This window comes from Arachis hypogaea, chromosome 2 (assembly GCF_003086295.3).
Source record: "Arachis hypogaea cultivar Tifrunner chromosome 2, arahy.Tifrunner.gnm2.J5K5, whole genome shotgun sequence".
Taxonomy (NCBI): Eukaryota; Viridiplantae; Streptophyta; class Magnoliopsida; order Fabales; family Fabaceae; genus Arachis; species Arachis hypogaea.
The window spans coordinates 54,364,135-54,381,049 of NC_092037.1; the positions used below are offsets into that span (position 1 = coordinate 54,364,135).

The window sequence follows — 16,915 nt, forward strand, 5'->3', positions numbered from 1 at the left end:
AAAGATCAGAGCCATCAGCAAATGATACTAACAAAAACAGCAAGTAACAAATGATAAACTAAAAATGGTATTATGACAACAAATTGTGAGAAATAAACTGAATTCAAAAAAATAAAACGCTAAGACTTGAAAATTTTTAAAACAGAATCATAACAACAAATTATGACAAATAAAAAGGATTTAGAAACAGAATTAAGAAAAAATCAAAAACCTAAGAGAAGGAAAGATGCAGCGAGAAGCGGAGAGACTGGACGGCGGCGAGTGAGAGAGAGAGAGAGTAGTGAGAGAGTGCTGAGTGAGAATTAGAGTTTTACCATTTCGTGCTGAGGTTCCCGAAGAGTGAGAGAGTGCGTCCGTTGGAGAATTGAGAGCGAGAGTGAGAGTGAGAGTGAGTGGTTGACGGTTGTAGTCCGTTAGAGCAGAGTGAGAGAGAGTCCCCACATGCATTTCAAGAAGACAGAGTTCTCAAGGACTGAGGGTCCAATAAGAACTTCTACGTGGCAAGTTATTTTAAAATAAATAATTATATAAAATCATAATTAATTAAATAATTATATTAAATAATAAAATCATAATTATTATTATTATTAGGATTTAGATCCTCTAAATTTTAGATATTCACTTTAGAAGATTAAGTTCAATCTCTCACCATTGAATGTTTTCTCTCTCATGTTTTCTCTTGGTTCCACCTATGAAATAAATGGTGATAGATCATACTTTGCTCTCTAAAATAAATTTCAAAATTTAGAAGATCCAAATTCTTATTAGTATGTGTTGGTGGCCTTCACAAAGTATTTGACCCGATGAACAACAAGTGTTTGTACTTTTTTTTATGGAATTTAGTTAACATGTAGATGTTGATATTATTACTAAACCGTTTATTCTTATTTTATTTATATTTTATTAGACCCCATTTTTTATATTGGGTCTCTACAGAGTCATGAATTATTTATGTTTAGAAATTAAAAATTTTTAACATCATACCGTTCATCTAAACATGCAATTACATTTTATACAAGAAAAGTAGATAATATAAGTGTATAATAATATTTCAAGTGTATAAAAACCTTCCTCTAGATTTGAACAGATTTAAACAGAATGTCTGTTCTTATCTATTAATAGGTTTTGATGGACATTGCCGGAATCATTCATGATATCTTCAATGTTCGCAAAGATGAAACCTAGGAATTTATTTGCCGGTTGCATCCTGATATCTTCATAGGACAAAAGAACAGGGCAACAATTCAACAAATTAAAAACAAAAGAACAGTGATCTTATCCAGCAATAAAAGAATTTGCCCAGTGATATGTTCAACAAAAACAAAAACAATGAAATTAAAAGATCAGAGCCGTCAGCAAATAATACTAACAAAAATCAGCAAGTAACAAATGATAAATTAAAAATAGAATTATGACAACAAATTGTGGGAAATGAACTGAATTAAAAAAAAATAAAATGCTAAGACTTGAAAATTTTTAAAACAGAATCATAACAACAAATTATGACAAATAAAAAGGATTTAGAAACAGAATTAAGAAAAAATCAAAAACCTAAGAGAAGGAAAGATGCAGCGAGAAGTGGAGAGACTGGACGGCGGCGAGTGAGAGAGAGAGAGAGAGAGAGAGAGTAGTGAGAGAGTGCTGAGTGAGAATTAGAGTTTTACCGTTTCGTGCTGAGGTTCCCGAAGAGTGAGAGAGTGCGTCCGTTGGAGAATTGAGAGTGAGAGTGAGAGTGAGAGTGAGTGGTTGACGGTTGTAGTCCGTTAGAGCAGAGTGAGAGAGAGTCCCCACATGCATTTCAAGAAGACAGAGTTCCCAAGGACTGAGGGTCCAATAAGAACTTCCACGTGGCAAGTTATTTTAAAATAAATAATTATATAAAATCATAATTAATTAAATAATTATATTAAAGAATAAAATCATTATTATTATTATTAGGATTTAAATCCTCTAAATTTTAGATTTTCACTTTAGAAGATAAAGTTAAATCTCTCACCATTGAATGTTTTCTCTCTCATGTTTTCTCTTGGTTCCACCTATGAAATAAATGGTGATAGATCATACTTTACTCTCTAAAATAAATTTCAAAATTTAGAAGATCCAAATTCTTATTATTATGTGTTGGTGGCCTTCACAAAGTATTTGACCCGATGAACAATGTAACACCCTAACTACCAAAGCTCACGCTTCCGACTGCGCAACTCTGATAGCTCGGACATTACGACGACACTTATACTATTTAATACTAAAATATGAGCCTGTTTAAAAAAAAAAAACTTTAAACCGCAATACCATTCCCAAAAATACTTTCGCCATACAACGTACGTCCATACATACCATACAACTTACAGAAACTCATAAAGAGTACATCCATATATACATACATACATATATATAAATAATATTACAAACATTATCCAGTACAATTCCTATCCCTCTCACAGAATATATCAAGATAAAGGTGAGGGTACAAAAATAATAATCTAAAGCAATACAGAGCATCTCAATAACACATAATTAAACTCTTCATAACTTCTGCGCCCAAATCCTGAAAGGGGAAAAATGTAGGGGGTGAGAACATCATCCTCGAAAGGGTTCTCAGTAGAGGGTTTTTGGGAATTACTGTAATAGGATACATGAAGATAAACCGTACCAGTGATTAATAACCATCTTATGCCTCTTTTCAAAAACAACAGTTTACAAATAAAGTAAAGTCAGAAATCTTTTTGGAAGAGGAACTGTTCAATTCTCAAAACATCAAAGCATTTCAAAAAGGTTTATCTATACTGAACCAAAATAACCTTTCATATCTTATTCCAAACCAGAACCACAAAACCGAAATCAACTATCGGTCCATCTCATTCAACCACGGCTCTAGGCCCAAACAATCCAACCACAACCAATCCACCACAATCAAACAGAGTTCTAGATGCAAACACAAGTAGGAAGATGCAAACACAAACAAACAGTTATTGCAAGTAGAACAATTAGCAGTTAATCACATAGGCAAACCAAGTACAATATGCATACCCAAACAATGTCACATAGATGCATATGATGCATGCCTGTCCCTAGTGGCTGATGATATCATCTGTCAGTTATAGAGCCAACCCGACAAGTCCTGGTAGCTAACTGTTGGACTGTCCCTCTGTCGCGCATCCCCAACTCGAGTTATACTCATCATAAACTTGATCATAAACATGATCCATATCCGTCACCCTCACTGGTGAATATTTCGAGGGCGAGCTCATCCGGGACTTTCACAGTGCTCGGCCACACTTACGACATAGGGTCAACAGAGTATCAAGTCTCAACCTGGAGCACGTGGTGGCTAGCCACTGCTACTACCCAGGGAAACTCGTATCTCAGATAGTGGAAGTGCAAACATCGCAACTTATCAATATCTCAGCATAAATGCTTTCATTCTCAATCATGGATCAACATCCATCTCAGCCATCCGGCTCACGGTTCAATCCAGAACCAGCCAATATTAATAATCACACACAGCCATTCCGGCTCACGGTTCAATCCAGAACCAGCCAATATTCATATCATTCAAAGCCATTCCGGCTCACAACAAAACAGCACTTCCACATTCAAAATCATCAAATTATGAAATCGGCATTTAAGCCATAAATCATTTTCTCAATTCATTTCACTTTGAAATCAAGTTTCAACTCTTTTTAGCCTTGGCTTTAGAAATCTCATTTCTCAAATCATCTCAGGCTCATAAGCCAAATTTACTCAAAGTGAGTTCCCTTTTTAAAACAGAGCCACTCTCGGCATTCTCTTTCCAAACTTCCAAACCATGGCAAGTTAAGGATTATTTCAAAGCATTCAAAATCACCCATCCAACAATGGGATTTTATAACAAAAGTTTCTCGGCAGAGTCCCAAGTCTTTAGGGAAGGTCAACCTATATCAATTCCTTAAAATTCATTGAAACTCTTAAAATCATAGATTCTCGGTTCAAGTAAATAAACTGAATTTACTATAAAACCGGCCATACAAAATCACAAGTTCCAACCCGGTCCAAAAATCAACTCATTGAAACGGAACCGGTTCATTTGAATCAAACCGCTTTCAGATTTCTTTTTGGAACCCATTTTTCCAACTCTTCCAAAATGCCTCAAACTTGATTACTCAATCAAAAGTCTAGGTTCCTTTAAAAATCACTAAAAACTCCTTTTTATATTGAAATCAATATTAAAGCATCATTCTTTCCTTCAGTGATTCAAAAGGTAACAATAGTTCAGTTCTAAATAAGCCAAACTCAACATATAAGGTTCATCAAGTAAATTAAGCTTGAAAACATAAATATCCTCTTAATAAATCAAATAATACAATTTCTCAAATTCAACCCTTTTTAAATAACCTTTCAAACAAGACTAAGGTTTTATAAAAATTTCGGCAGCACCTCCCCTAAAACATGGACTTTTGCCACCCGGTTCGGGTCCCAACTAAACCATTTCTCATTCCTTTTCAACAGCTCAAAACCAGAAATCAATTCAAGGCAAGCCAAATCCAACAATCGCCTCAGTGGCGTATCTCAAGGATACCATTCAAAATCAACTCAATACAATCGATATAACTCATTTCCAAAGCTTTAAAGAAACGGTTCAATAACAAATCATTTGTCCAAAACCAAATCAATTAAAATAAACCAGGCTGAATTCAAAAGTGCATTCGACTTTTCACATCATTGAAATAATTGACTCAATTCAAACCAATCCTCAACGGTTTAAACTCAAATTTCAAATATTTAAAGAATCAACTTCAAAACATTATATTTCACAAAGCCACACAACAACTCAGCCAAACCAACGTCCATAATCATTCAAGTTAATCAAATAATACATAAGGCAGATACAATCACCAAATACACAATATCTCACATCAGTATCCATATGTAATAATTCCAATATACAAAACATAGTTTTTGAAAAGCGCCCCTACCTCAAAACGCAAATCCATAATCCAAACGTCTCACAGAGTCCTTTCCGTCTCAACTCGAAATCACCGGCAACCAAAACCTCAGCTCCCAGCCACTTTTGCAATAACCATAGCAACACTAATCGCAACATATAACAATCAGGACTCGACCCCACGTTACCAAAACTCATTTATTAACCAAACACAACCGAAAACTAACGTGAGGCTTTCCGAAACATACTTACCGAAGAAGAAACAGCTGAACCGAACAGCGGCGGTCTCTTGAACCGGTTCGGCAGCAGCACGTCAGCCACCTCAAGTGACAGCGGCAACCAGACTCCGGCGTTGGTAACTGAAACCCACATACAGAGGCGATAAAGCTGTCGGAATCTTAAACGAATAAACCAAATTCAAAGCCCTTACCGGTAGAGTTTTTTTTTTTTTTTTGGGCGACGGAAGAAGTAGCCAGAGACTCCGGCGGTGGTCCCGGGAGTCGAGAACCACCCCTGGCGGCCAGAACCCTTTTCTGATGGCGGCAGTTTCGACCGAGGCGGCGCCGGCGACGCAAACAGCGGCTGGGCGCGGTGGCTGGACTCCCAGCACACCTTCAGATCTCTCTCGTCTGCTTTGCCATAAAGGGCGGCGACTGTCTCTGCGGCAAGGTCAACGGCGGCGCAGCTCACCAACGGTGGTGATAGCAGCTTCGCCCTTCTCCTGCGCGCGCACGCGCGCTCCCTCTTCCTCGTGTTGGCTCCTGTATCGCACCCCTCACGTTCGCAGTTCTGGGTCTGGCGCGGTTCAATGGCAATCGACGGCAAGGTGCGGTGGCTAACCAGCGCCTCCTTCCTCTCCCCTGCGCGCACGAGCTTTCTCTCGCCTTCGTGACACTCTTCAGGCGACGAAACGGGATGATGGTGGTCGAACCGCGACTAGGCAGGGATGAACGGGGCGGCTTCGACGGCGGCGCTCCTCGCGTGCGGCAGTCCGGTAGTCACGGCGGCAGTACCCAGCCGGCGGCGCCGATCCTTTCCCCCTCTCCTTCTCTCCTTCTGGCCCAGTCTCCATTTTTGATTTTCCCGTTCTTCCTTTCCATGTTTCTGTGAATGAGAGGGTGAGAGGGAAACAAGTGGGGTGCGGCTGCTGAGTTCAGAGGGAGAAATGGGTTCTAGTTAGGGTTTTTAGGGTTAGGGTTTTCCTTTTCAAAAATTAGGGCTGAGGGTGATTTGGTAATTTCACATAAAATTGGGAATAATATAGTAATTGAAACCCAAATTAAATCTAACACTATTTGTACATAGAAAATACTATTTGCTCATCAATTTCACAAATTATTTTCACTAAAATGCCCAAATCTAAAAATTAGAAATAATATACTTAATTTCTTCATTTCCCAAAATAGCAGTAGTAATATTTAAAATATTACTTATCTAATCAAAATCATATAAAATCCTTATTATTTCACAACTATCAACTTTATACTTTAAATATAGAAAATAACCCAACAATTGTAAAATTGGATAAGGATCATAACTCGTCTCAAATCCAATAAATCAAAACTTGCCTTATTTATCTATAATAAAATAATTTCTGAAATTAAGGCTATAAATAACTATATGATTTAAGACTTGATCATAATAAGACTTTTCAAAAGTTTTGGGTCTTACATTCTACCCACCTTATAAAAATTTTTGCCCTCGAAAATTGATACAAAACGAAGGAAATTTCATAACAGTTCATTCTTGAACACATTTAAGAAATAAGCAAAAATGCCTCAACATATAAACATATATACGGTTTTCAAATACTTTGATTATCATATGCATAAGGATGCAAAGGTAGAAGTGTGAGTGCAAAGCAAATATTACAAGGTAGGCTCAATGCAAAAAGGTGACATGGGTCAAACATGTGATAGTAAGGCAAGGCATTGAAGGTTATAAAACAGGATGGAGTTAAAACGACGTGCTTAACCTCCGCACACTAATCTCATATCAACCTCAAAGTTTCAACTTTCCAACTCCATCAAGTACTTTACAAACCCCAATTTCGATCATTAGCTTGACAACCACAAATCCGTTCGCAAGGAACAAAATGCCCACAACTCATACGTTGCACACCCACCGCTTCAACTTCCGTATACACATCACGTCTTAAAGAACTAACGTATCGCGTTACTACGTCTACAAGTCGCACGTGATATCAAAACAATTCTCGAGTCTACTCAAAAGGATACAAGATTTAAAAAGGAGAGTCAAATGTCAAGGATAGTACTCAAAGATTTGAGAGAATGTATCCAATTCCAAATAAACAAGGACACTCAAGCAATGAAGTTTGCTAGACTCAATTCAATTGACAATTTCAAGATAACCCTTGGATCAAGGAAATTCAATAGGATCAATAGGAAGGAGAATCAGCGCATTAGTTTGAAACAATTTCAAGATGAGTAAAAAAAAAAAATAAGAGGTTACAGAAAAGAATATTTCAGGCCCAAGCCAAGCTCACAGAACTCAAGAGCATAATTACTATACTTTCGGATACATTGTTCTTAAAAGAATCGGAAACTTATAAAAATATCACTTCGCAGTCTGAAAGAGAAGTTAAACAACAAACATCCTTCAAGAAAGTAACAAAAACATAAACGTGGCTTTACTTCAATACAATTTCATGTTGAAGTAGATTATGTAGAGTTCCAAAAACAAAATGCACACAACTTTGGCTAAGAGCTAAAATATTTCCTCAAATATTTTAGAAAGATAATTAGAAGCATAACTTAACCAAAAGCAGTTCATAAAAACTCGGAAGTAATCAAATGCTTGTTCATAATTATCAAAATTTTATATTCAAACAAGCATGTATAACATTTATGGCAAGGACGAAAGAGGAAGTTAAAATCTTTTAAGAAAGGAAACTCCGTGGTAAAAACTTGCTTACAACTTGGTAGAGGAAATAAGTGGTGCGTTACAAACGAACTGATTTCCACTAAACAAGGAAGTTTTTCCAAAACCTCATTTAAAATGGCGCATGCCAACTTTAAATTAATTTCGTCAAAATTGGGCAATGGTTTCAATCTCAATCAAGCAACAGAAAATAAATTCCGTTTAATATTTCTTCAAAGAGAATTCAAAATTCCTTTAAAAGATTCAAAGCAAGACTCCAAAAGTGTTCTTGAAATCACCATCTCAGAAGAACATTCAAGAAGTTTAAGATATACTAAAAGGAGTCAAGCCTTGCAAGAAAGGATCTTAATTTAAAGTAGTTCAAACAAGATCTACTAGACATGAAACATCAAACAAGTTTTAAATTGATCCAAAAGAATACAAAAGTCATAGAAAAGATAACTCAATCATTTAAAATTTTTCAATGATAAATCTTTGACTAAAAACTCTTGTAGAGATAATGAGAGAATAAACAAGGCACTATCTTGAAACAAATCAAACTGACTCACGTAAGGATGAGATTCACAAGAGAGGACAAACCAAGATCAATGGTAATGTTCACAAGATGCAAAGGATTAGTTAAAAACAGGGTCAAGCATGACATTCATGGAGATGGAGAGCTTAAGAGAGAATGAGTCCGTTCATAAGAAGAAAGCCATGAGTCCAACATTTTCAAAAGAACAACAATGGCATAAATCATGTGGTATGCTAAATCAAACTCAAATAAAAATGAAGTAAGGTTTATCAAACAAAACTCAACCGGGACAAAAGCGAGAAATCCCCTTTCTTTCCGGAATTTCTGAAAAATACCCAAATACATAATCAAATGAAGATATGCACTGGAGCTATAGTACAATTACTATAAAGTCAATTTACAATTGAAGTAAGTGTAGTTCCGTAAACCAGTAAAAATACAGGTGAGGTATTAGAAATAAATAGTTGTTAAACTGTATAAGAAATCTCAAAGTTTCATGTATAGATAAGTATATATCTAATCAACAGCAATTTTTATAAAACCTCAAAATTGGCTGAAATCATTGTCAAATAAGAGGAAAACTAATTCAATAATTTCTCAAGAATGGACTCGGAATCCGGAGTTAAAATGCACAACGCAATAGGACAAGTTCAAAGCTATAGCAAAGAATACATGAATCAAGAAAAACTCAAACAGAGAAGGCAGACACAACAAGGATTTTAAACAAGCATATACACTTAGGATCAAACAAGAATACATATGAATTGAGGAATAGAGTGGAACATCAAACTACTTTTCAAGAGGAGTAGCAAACAAGAACTTCAAGTTAGGATATGAAAGAACAGGTCGACTCGAATAGAATTTCAAGACACACAACTGAATAGCCTCGAGAAAAAGTTTCCAACGTTCCCAAAACCCGCGATTCGCTTTACTCAAAACTCAGATTTCATCTATGATAACCCATCAGTGCTTTCATATACATAATTCACTAGTATTAAGCCGGCCAAACTTAATATTAGGAGTTATGCAATGCAAGACTAACAGCGTTAAATCAATAGATCGTCATGTGCATAAAGCTCTAATTCTCGTCATTCGACAAGACCTAATACATGACAAACACTCAGAGTATGCAATTGAAGCATAGTCAGTCCATTCCTCATGCTCTACAGGAAGAACTGCTCTGATACCATAATGTAACACCCTAACTACCAAAGCTCACGCTTCCGGCTGCGCAACTCTAATAGCTCGGACATTACGACGACACTTATACTATTTAATACTAAAATATGAGCCTGTTTAAAAAAAAAAACTTTAAACCGCAATACCATTCCCAAAAATACTTTCGCCATACAACGTACGTCCATACATACCATACAACTTACAGAAGCTCATAAAGAGTACATCCATATATACATACATACATATATATAAATAATATTACAAACATTATCCAGTACAATTCCTATCCCTCTCACAGAATATATCAAGATAAAGGCGAGGGTACAAAAATAATAATCTAAAGCAATACAGAGCATCTCAATAACACATAATTAAACTCTTCATAACTTCTGTGCCCAAATCCTGAAAGGGGAAAAATGTAGGGGGTGAGAACATCATCCTCGAAAGGGTTCTCAGTAGAGGGTTTTTGGAAATTACTGTAATAGGATACATGAAGATAAACCGTACCAGTGATTAATAACCATCTTATGCCTCTTTTCAAAAACAACAGTTTACAAATAAAGTAAAGTCAGAAATCTTTTCTGGAAGAGGAACTGTTCAATTCTCAAAACATCAAAGCATTTCAAAAAGGTTTATCTATACTGAACCAAAATAACCTTTCATATCTTATTCCAAACCAGAACCACAAAACCAAAATCAACTATCGGTCCATCTCATTCAACCACGGCCCTAGGCCCAAACAATCCAACCACAACCAATCCACCACAATCCAACAGAGTTCTAGATGCAAACACAAGTAGGAAGATGCAAACACAAACAAACAGTTATTGCAAGTAGAACAATTAGCAGTTAATCACATAGGCAAACCAAGTACAATATGCATACCCAAACAATGTCACATAGATGCATATGATGCATGCCTGTCCCTAGTGGCTGATGATATCATCTGTCGGTTATAGAGCCAACCCGACAAGTCCTGGTAGCTTACCGTTGGACTGTCCCTTGTCGCGCATCCCCAACTCGAGTTATACTCATCATAAACTTGATCATAAACATGATCCATATCCTCACCCTCACTGGTGAATATTTCGGGGGCGAGCTCATCCGGGACTTTCACAGTGCCCGGCCACACTTACGACATAGGGTCAACAGAGTATCAAGTCTCAACCTGGAGCACGTGGTGGCTAGCCACTGCTACTACCCAGGGAAACTCGTATCTCAGATAGTGGAAGTACAAACATCGCAACTTATCAATATCTCAGCATAAATGCTTTCATTCTCAATCATGGATCAACATCCATCTCAGCCATCCGGCTCACGGTTCAATCCAGAACCAGCCAATATTAATAATCACACACAGCCATTCCGGCTCCGGTTCAATCCAGAACCAGCCAATATTCATATCATTCAAAGCATTCCGGCTCACAACAAAACAGCACTTCCACATTCAAAATCATCAAATTATGAAATCGGCATTTAAGCCATAAATCATTTTCTCAATTCATTTCACTTTGAAATCAAGTTTCAACTCTTTTAGCCTTGGCTTTAGAAATCTCGTTTCTCAAATCATCTCAGGCTCATAAGCCAAATTTACTCAAAGTGAGTTCCCTTTTTAAAACAGAGCCACTCTCAGCATTCTCTTTCCAAACTCCAAACCATGGCAAGTTAAGGATTATTTCAAAGCATTCAAAATCACCCATCCAACAATGGGATTTTATAACAAAAGTTTCTCGGCAGAGTCCCAAGTCTTTAGGGAAGGTCAACCTATATCAATTCCTTAAAATTCATTGAAACTCTTAAAATCATAGATTCTCGGTTCAAGTAAATAAACTGAATTTACTATAAAACCGGCCATACAAAATCACAAGTTCCAACCCGGTCCAAAAATCAACTCATTGAAACGGAACCGGTTCATTTGAATCAAACCGCTTTCAGATTTCTTTTTGGAACCCATTTTTCCAACTCTTCCAAAATGCCTCAAACTTGATTACTCAATCAAAAGTCTAGGTTCCTTTAAAAATCACTAAAAACTCCTTTTTATATTGAAATCAATATTAAAGCATCATTCTTTCCTTCAGTGATTCAAAAGGTAACAATAGTTCAGTTCTAAATAAGCCAAACTCAACGTATAAAGTTCATCAAGTAAATTAAGCTTGAAAACATAAATATCCTCTTAATAAATCAAATAATACAATTTCTCAAATTCAACCCTTTTTAAATAACCTTTCAAGCAAGACTAAGGTTTTATAAAAATTTCGGCAGCACCTCCCCTAAAACTTGGACTTTTGCCACCCGGTTCGGGTCCCAACTAAACCATTTCTCATTCCTTTTCAACAGCTCAAAACCAGAAATCAATTCAAAGCAAGCCAAATCCAACAATCGCCTCAGTGGCGTATCTCAAGGATACCATTCAAAATCAACTCAATATCAATCGATATAACTCATTTCCAAAGCTTTAAAGAAATGGTTCAATAACAAATCATTTGTCCAAAACCAAATCAATTAAAATAAACCAGGCTGAATTCAAAAGTGCATTCGACTTTTCACATCATTGAAATAATTGACTCAATTCAAACCAATCCTCAACGGTTTAAACTCAAATTTCAAATATTTAAAGAATCAACTTCAAAACATTATATTTCACAAAGCCGCACAACAACTCAGCCAAACCAACGTCCATAATCATTCAAGTTAATCAAATAATACATAAGGCAGATACAATCACCAAATACACAATATCTCACATTAGTATCCATATGTAATAATTCCAATATACAAAACATAGTTTTTGAAAAGCGCCCCTACCTCAAAACGCAAATCCATAATCCAAACGTCTCACAGAGTCCTTTCCGTCTCAACTCGAAATCACCGGCAACCAAAACCTCAGCTCCCAGCCACTTTTGCAATAACCATAGCAACACTAATCGCAACATATAACAATCAGGACTCGACCCCACGTTACCAAAACTCATTTATTAACCAAACACAACCGAAAACTAACGTGAGGCTTTCCAAAACATACTTACCGAAGAAGAAACGGCTGAACCGAACAGCGGCGGTCTCTTGAACCGGTTCGGCAGCAGCACGTCAACCACCTCAAGTGACAGCGGCGACCGGACTCCGGCGTTGGTAACTGAAACCCACATACAGAGGCGATAAAACTGTCGGAATCTTAAACGAATAAACCAAATTCAAAGCCCTTACCGGTAGAGTTTTTTTTTTTGGGCGACGGAAGAAGTATTTAGAGACTCCGGCGGTGGTCCCGGGAGTCGAGAACCACCCCTGGCGGCCAGAACCCTTTTCTGATGGCGGCAGTTTCGACCGAGGCGGCGCCGGCGACGCAAACAGCGGCTGGGCGCGGTGGCTGGACTCCCAGCACACCTTCAGATCTCTCTCGTCTGCTCTGCCATAAAGGACGGCGACTGTCTCTGCGGCAAGGTCAACGGCGGCGCAGCTCACCAACGGTGGTGATAGCAGCTTCGCCCTTCTCCTGCGCGCGCACGCGCGCTCCCTCTTCCTCGTGTTGGCTCCTGTATCGCACCCCTCACGTTCGCAGTTCTGGGTCCGACGCGGTTCAATGGCGATCGACGGCAAGGTGCGGCGGCTAACCAGCGCCTCCTTCCTCTCCCCTGCGCGCACGAGCTTTCTCTCGCCTTCGTGACACTCTTCAGGCGACGAAACGGGATGATGGTGGTCGAACCGCGACTAGGCAGGGATGAACGGGGCGGCTTCGACGGCGGCGCTCCTCGCGTGCGGCAGTCCGGTAGACACGGCGGCAGTACCCAGCCGGCGGCGCCGATCCTTTCCCCCTCTCCTTCTCTCCTTCTGGCCCAGTCTCCATTTTTGATTTTCCCGTTCTTCCTTTCCATGTTTCTGTGAATGAGAGGGTGAGAGGGAAACAAGTGGGGTGCGGCTGCTGAGTTCAGAGGGAGAAATGGGTTCTAGTTAGGGTTTTTAGGGTTAGGGTTTTCCTTTTCAAAAATTAGGGCTGAGGGTGATTTGGTAATTTCACATAAAATTGGGAATAATATAGTAATTGAAACCAAAATTAAATCTAACACTATTTGTACATAGAAAATACTATTTGCTCATCAATTTCACAAATTATTTTCACTAAAATACCCAAATCTAAAAATTAGAAATAATATACTTAATTTCTTCATTTCCCAAAATAGCAGTAGTAATATTTAAAATAGTACTTATCTAATCCAAATCATATAAAATCCTTATTATTTCACAACTATCAACTTTATACTTTAAATATAGAAAATAACCCAACAATTGTAAAATTGGATAAGGATCATAACTCGTCTCAAATCCAATAAATCAAAACTTGCCTTAATTATCTATAATAAAATAATTTCTGAAATTAAGGCTATAAATGACTATATGATTTGAGACTTGATCATAATAAGACTTTTCAAAAGTTTTGGGTCTTACAAACAACAAGTGTTTGTACTTTTTTTTATGGAATTTAGTTAACATGTAGATGTTGATATTATTACTAAACCGTTTATTCTTATTTTATTTATATTTTATTAGACCCCATTTTTTATATTGGGTCTCTACAGAGTCATGAATTATTTATGTTTAGAAATTAAAAATTTTTAACATCATACCATTCATCTAAACATGCAATTACATTTTATACAACAAAAGTAGATAATATAAGTGTATAATAATATTTCAAGTGTATAAAAACCTTCCTCTAGATTTGAACAGATTTAAACAGAATGTGTGTTCTTATCTATTAATAGGTTTTGATGGACATTGCCGGAATCATTCATGATATCTTCAATGTTCGCAAAGATGAAACCTAGGAATTTATTTGCCGGTTGCATCCTGATATCTTCATAGGACAAAAGAACAGGGCAACAATTCAACAAATTAAAAACAAAAGAACAGTGATCTTATCCAGCAACAAAAGAATTTGCCCAGTGATATGTTCAACAAAAACAAAAACAATGAAATTAAAAGATCAGAGCCATCAGCAAATAATACTAACAAAAATCAGCAACTAACAAATGATAAATTAAAAATAGAATTATGACAACAAATTGTGGGAAATGAACTGAATTAAAAAAAACAAAATGCTAAGACTTGAAAATTTTTAAAACAGAATCATGACAACAAATTATGACAAATAAAAAGGATTTAGAAACAGAATTAAGAAAAAATCAAAAACCTAAGAGAAGGAAAGATGCAGCGAGAAGCGGAGAGACTGGACGGCGGCGAGTGAGAGAGAGAGAGAGAGTAGTGAGAGAGTGCTGAGTGAGAATTAGAGTTTTACCGTTTCGTGCTGAGGTTCCCGAAGAGTGAGAGAGTGCGTCCGTTGGAGAATTGAGAGTGAGAGTGAGAGTGAGAGTGAGTGGTTGACGGTTGTAGTCCGTTAGAGCAGAGTGAGAGAGAGTCCCCACATGCATTTCAAGAAGACAGAGTTCTCAAGGACTGAGGGTCCAATAAGAACTTCCACGTGGCAAGTTATTTTAAAATAAATAATTATATAAAATCATAATTAATTAAATAATTATATTAAATAATAAAATCATAATTATTATTATTAGGATTTACATCCTCTAAATTTTAGATTTTCACTTTAGAAGATAAAGTTAAATCTCTCACCATTGAATGTTTTCTCTCTCATGTTTTCTCTTGGTTCCACCTATGTAATAAATGGTGATAGATCATACTTTACTCTCTAAAATAAATTTCTAAATTTAGAAGATCCAAATTCTTATTATTATGTGTTGGTGGCCTTCACAAAGTATTTGACCCGATGAACAACAAGTGTTTGTACTTTTTTTTTATGGAATTTAGTTAACATGTAGATGTTGATATTATTACTAAACCGTTTATTCTTATTTTATTTATATTTTATTAGACCCCATTTTTTATATTGGGTCTCTACAGAGTCATGAATTATTTATGTTTAGAAATTAAAAATTTTTAACATCATACCATTCATCTAAACATGCAATTATATTTTATACAACAAAAGTAGATAATATAAGTGTATAATAATATTTCAAGTGTATAAAAACCTTCCTCTAGATTTGAACAGATTTAAACAGAATGTGTGTTCTTATCTATTAATAGGTTTTGATGCACATTGCCGGAATCATTCATGATATCTTCAATGTTCGCATAGACGAAACCTAGGAATTTATTTGCCGGTTGCATCCTGATATCTTCATAGGACAAAAGAACAGGGCAACAATTCAGCAAATTAAAAACAAAAGAACAGTGATCTTATCCAGCAACAAAAGAATTTGCCCAGTGATATGTTCAACAAAAACAAAAACAATGAAATTAAAAGATCAGAGCCATCAGCAAATAATACTAAGAAAAATCAGCAAGTAACAAATGATAAATTAAAAATAGAATTATGACAACAAATTGTGAGAAATAAACTGAATTAAAAAAAATAAAATGCTAAAACTTGAAAATTTTTAAAACAGAATCATAACAACAAATTATGACAAATAAAAAGGATTTAGAAACAGAATTAAGAAAAAATAAAAAACCTAAGAGAAGGAAAGACGCAGCGAGAAGCGGAGAGACTGGACGGCGGCGAGTGAGAGAGAGAGAGAGAGTAGTGAGAGAGTGCTGAGTGAGAATTAGAGTTTTACCGTTTCGTGCTGAGGTTCCCGAAGAGTGAGAGAGTGCGTCCGTTGGAGAATTGAGAGTGAGAGTGAGAGTGAGAGTGAGTGGTTGACGGTTGTAGTCCGTTAGAGCAGAGTGAGAGAGAGTCCCCACATGCATTTCAAGAAGACAGAGTTCCCAAGGACTGAGGGTCCAATAAGAACTTCCACGTGGCAAGTTATTTTAAAATAAATAATTATATAAAATCATAATTAATTAAATAATTATATTAAATAATAAAATCATAATTATTATTATTAGGATTTAGATCCTCTAAATTTTAGATTTTCACTTTACAAGATAAAGTTAAATCTCTCACCATTAAATGTTTTCTCTCTCATGTTTTCTCTTGGTTCCACCTATGAAATAAATGGTGATAGATCATACTTTACTCTCTAAAATAAATTTCAAAATTTAGAAGATCCAAATTCTTATTATTATGTGTTGGTGGCCTTCACAAAGTATTTGACCCGATGAACAACAAGTGTTTGTACTTTTTTTTATGGAATTTAGTTAACATGTAGATGTTGATATTATTACTAAACCGTTTATTCTTATTTTATTTATATTTTATTAGACCCCATTTTTTATATTGGGTCTCTATAGAGTCATGAATTATTTATGTTTAGAAATTAAAAATTTTTAACATCATACCATTCATCTAAACATGCAATTACATTTTATACAACAAAAGTAGATAATATAAGTGTATAATAATATTTCAAGTGTATAAAAACCTTTTCTAGATTTGAACA

General features: G+C 36.2%; 2 long non-coding RNA genes across 2 annotated transcripts; both read right to left on the reverse strand.

The window, feature by feature from the left end:
• Positions 1 to 2,307: 2,307 nt before the first annotated feature.
• On the reverse strand, positions 2,308 to 6,122 carry LOC140179200 (uncharacterized). The gene is made up of 4 exons (XR_011872822.1): positions 5,355 to 6,122; positions 5,177 to 5,283; positions 4,956 to 5,070; positions 2,308 to 2,548 (listed from the first exon to the last, which is right to left on the reverse strand). It is a non-coding gene; the product is annotated as an uncharacterized lncRNA (long non-coding RNA).
• A 3,557-nt stretch (positions 6,123 to 9,679) lies between these two features.
• On the reverse strand, positions 9,680 to 12,662 carry LOC112744444 (uncharacterized). Its single transcript, XR_003172788.2, has 3 exons — positions 12,545 to 12,662; positions 12,324 to 12,438; positions 9,680 to 9,920 (listed from the first exon to the last, which is right to left on the reverse strand). It is a non-coding gene; the product is annotated as an uncharacterized lncRNA (long non-coding RNA).
• Between the last annotated feature and the right edge of the window lie 4,253 nt (positions 12,663 to 16,915).